This window comes from Eumetopias jubatus, unplaced genomic scaffold (assembly GCF_037043125.1).
Source record: "Eumetopias jubatus isolate StellerSeaLion01/CBP00866 unplaced genomic scaffold, mEumJub1_p1.0 scaffold_5, whole genome shotgun sequence".
NCBI classification, from domain to species: Eukaryota; Metazoa; Chordata; class Mammalia; order Carnivora; family Otariidae; genus Eumetopias; species Eumetopias jubatus.
In genome coordinates, this window is record NW_028274811.1 from 8571195 (window position 1) to 8574890 (window position 3696).

Consider the following 3696-nt stretch of genomic DNA (forward strand, 5'->3'; position numbering starts at 1 on the left):
TTTTTTTAAATGACTTTAAAGATTTCTTAGAAAAGATATAGGCCACTAATACTTGCATCCTCATTTTAATCTCTGGTTCAAAAAGTAAATTGTTTTTGTTGTCGTTGTTGTTTTCTAAAATAGAAAAGTTCAGTTCTTCACCTAGGAGTTGTAAGATTTTCAATAATACAGTCTGACTAAAGTGATAAATTCAAAAGATCCTCTTGTTCCATACTTGACTTACTTTTCTGTCTGCTTTTAGGAAAATCCTATCAATGCCTCATGGAAAATTATAAGCAAACATCAATGATTTCATCTGATTGGGGTTGTTCCCACCAACAAGAATTGGCCTGTTCCTCTTTAGTGTAATTGTTGTTATTTTTCTGATGGCTCTATTTGGCACCCGGCCCATGATTCTCCTCATCTTCCTAGACACCCGTCTCCACACACCCATGTATTTCTTCCTCAGTCAGCTCTCTCCCATTGACCTGAGCTACATCTCCACAATTGTTCCCAAGATGGCTTCGGATTATCTCGCTGGAAACAAGTCTCTCTCCTTCACTGGGTGTGGGGCTCAGAGCTGCTTCTTCTTGACTTTAGCAGGTGCAGAAGCATTGCTCCTGATATCTATGGCCTATGACCGTTATGTGGCTATTTGCTTTCCTCTCCACGCTCCCGTTCGTATGAACAAAAGAGTGTGTGTTCTAACGATAACAGGATCTTGGATAACGGGCTTGGCCAACTCCTGTGCCCACACGGTCTATGCCTTCCGTATCCCCTATTGTCAACCCAGGGCCATCCACCATTTCTGCGGTGATGTCCCCGCCATGTTGACCCTGGCCGCGTGGCCACCTGGGCTTATGAGTGCACAGTGTTTGGGAGCACCATTCTCTTCCTTGTGTTTCCTTTCATTGGCATCACATGTTCCTACGGACGGGTCCTCCTTCCAATCTGCCGCATGCAGCCAACAGAGGGGAGGAAGAAGACCTATCCAACCTGCAGCAGCCACCTCACTGTGGTCACTTTATACTTTGCACCCTTTGTTTACACTTATCTATGCCCAAGGTCCTTCCGATCTCCCACAGAGGACACGGTCCTGGCTGTCTTCTACACCGTCCTGACCCCAGTGCTCAACCCCATCATTTACAGCCTGAGAAACAAGGAGGTGATGGGGACCCTGAGAAGACTGATTCAGAGAATCTGCTTTGTGAAAATATAGACACGTTTTTTGCATATGTACCAAACATTGATTATAAGTCCATTCCTCAGTTTGCAGTAAATAAAATATTATTTTAAGCTTAGAGTGGAAGGACTAAAATCAGAAGAGAGGACAATTACTCAGTGCGCCTGCGTGGCTCAGATGGTTAGGGTGTGCCTTTGGCTCAGGTCATGATCCCAGGGTCCTGGGATCCAGCCCCACATCAGGTTCCTGCCTCAGCAGGGAGCCTGCTTCTTCCTCTCCCTCTGCCTCTTCCCCTGCTCATGTGCTCTCTCTCTGTATCTCTGTCTCAGATGAAAAAATGAAAATATGTATTAAAAAAAGAAGAAGAGGAAAATCACTCGTGTCTGGACAAAATTGTCTTGCAAATGTATCCGTATTTATGAGCCTTTTTTTTTTTTCTTTACGGTGCTTTTTCTCATAAGTTTCAAATGCACTCTTTTTTGCTAATATGTTTTCTATGAAAATGGTTCTTAGTCATGTAGAAATGAAAATGGAGACTCTCTAAATGAAGTTGTCATTAGACATAAAAGTTCTAGTATTTTCAATTTATTTTCCAAAACAGATAACCAGAAAAATAAATATTTCCCTAATATCTAGGTCTCATTGAAAGTCAGAAAAATTCTTTATCTTCTCATAGTAGGCTCGTGACTTATCTGTGCCAATTACTATCTTTTTTTTCAATTCAAGGTAATTTAGCTTTAGAAAGATTTAGCTAAGACTTCATCAGGGATTCTAAAGTCCTTATACCATTCTGAACAAAATATAATAAGTTTATGGTCCTTTTAGGGAGATGAATCCTAGGAAATTGATTTCATATCAGGTATTCCTCAAGAAAAGTAAAAGGACTTGCATATGCCAGCAGAAATCAAGAAATTGTGAGGTCAGTTATAAGCTGAGTGGGTCAAAAGTTTAGTGTAGTTATTAGGAATTAAGAATTTCAAGGACAATCCCCACACTCTATACATACACAGTGGTCACTGCTATCCTGTGTTAGAACACGTCTGCCATGTAATATTTTATTTTTCACTCAAGACATTTCATAGTTTTATTGAAACAGGTTGGGGAAAAACAGCTTCTGTACACCAATTTTATTCATTGATAAATCACTTTTCAAACTGATACCACTCTTAAATCTAACAAAATCCTCTCAAATTAATTGAACTTCCTGGGTCGATTGTTATTATTGTTCATCAGTAGTAAGTGAAGAAATAGTCTTCACTTCCTGAGGTTTGGCAGAGAAGAGACATGTCACACCCTGCATAATTTATAGGGAAGAGCACAAAAACAATATGAGGCCACATGTTCAAAAAGCAAGTGGCTAACCTATAAAGAATTTTTTTCATCACTCTTAATTAATATCTACTAAATGCAATACAAATGACAACAGTAATTTTGTGTCATAATTTTATATATACTGAATTGTAATACACTGTTCAGTGATGTCTTCATTGGTAATAAGATTTTTTTGGCTCACTTTTCTCCAAATTTATTTTTACAGAAATTTATTCTCTTAGGAACTTCATTTTTCTGACAATGGAGTTGAAAATGTTGTTAGTCATTGCTTGCAAAAGATAAGCTGCAATCAATTTTTGCTGATTTTTAATTTTGAGAAGAGTCTTTGGATTTATGTTACTGGAGTTGTTTGGACTATATATGCATGGTGAAAACATTGGACTGAATGTCTGATACATTATATCCACATATAAATTTCAGTACAGGTAGATTTGATTTTTCTCCAGGAGATTCTTTTTCCCTAAAAACATTGTTTAATAAATCGATTTCAACCCATTAATTTATACATTAATCTCAACTTGCTTTTAAACATAAATTTAATTTTAATGAATCCTTTCTAATTTCTGATAATCTGTGGTCTTTATATAGAATGTGGAAGTCACTTCATGTTTCAAAACCCATTTATTCATTTCGCCACTGTGTCTTCAATGAGAAGGCAAATTGCTGTTATTTTTTTTTCTTTCTGGTTTCTGAAAGCTTATATACAATATTTTTCCATCAGTAATATATTAATTTTTAAATATGTTAAAGATTTTTAACTTGTATACTTATTTATAAACCTGTTTGCATTGATTTTGCAGTGTTGCAGCACTTTTTAAAACTATAGATTTTGGATTATTTTATTCATTTTAATAACTTTCCGACATACTTTATTGCAACGACAATATGTGTGCTTTTCTTCTGTGATAATTTACTGACAAAGATTACTGCTTAACGGATGCCTGGGTGGCTCAGTCGGTTAGGTGTCTGCCTTCAGCCCAGGTCATGATGTCAGAGTCCTGGGATCAAGTCCCATGTATGGGCTCCTTGCTCCGCGGGGAGCCTGCTTCTCCCTCTGCTGCACCCACTGCTTGTGCGCTCTCACTCTGACAAATAAATATAAAATCTTAAAAAAGAAGAGAGATTACTGATTAAGCTCCATAACATTTCCATACTAGCTCTCAGGCTGGATAGTCAATAATTTTGTAAATGACCTAGGAATG

At 37.6% G+C, this 3696-nt stretch overlaps 1 pseudogene; it reads left to right on the top strand.

Annotated features, from left to right (window-relative positions):
- The first annotated feature begins 261 nt into the window (after positions 1-261).
- On the top strand, positions 262-1198 carry LOC148164276 (olfactory receptor 2L3-like; annotated as a pseudogene).
- The last annotated feature ends 2498 nt before the right edge of the window (positions 1199-3696 follow it).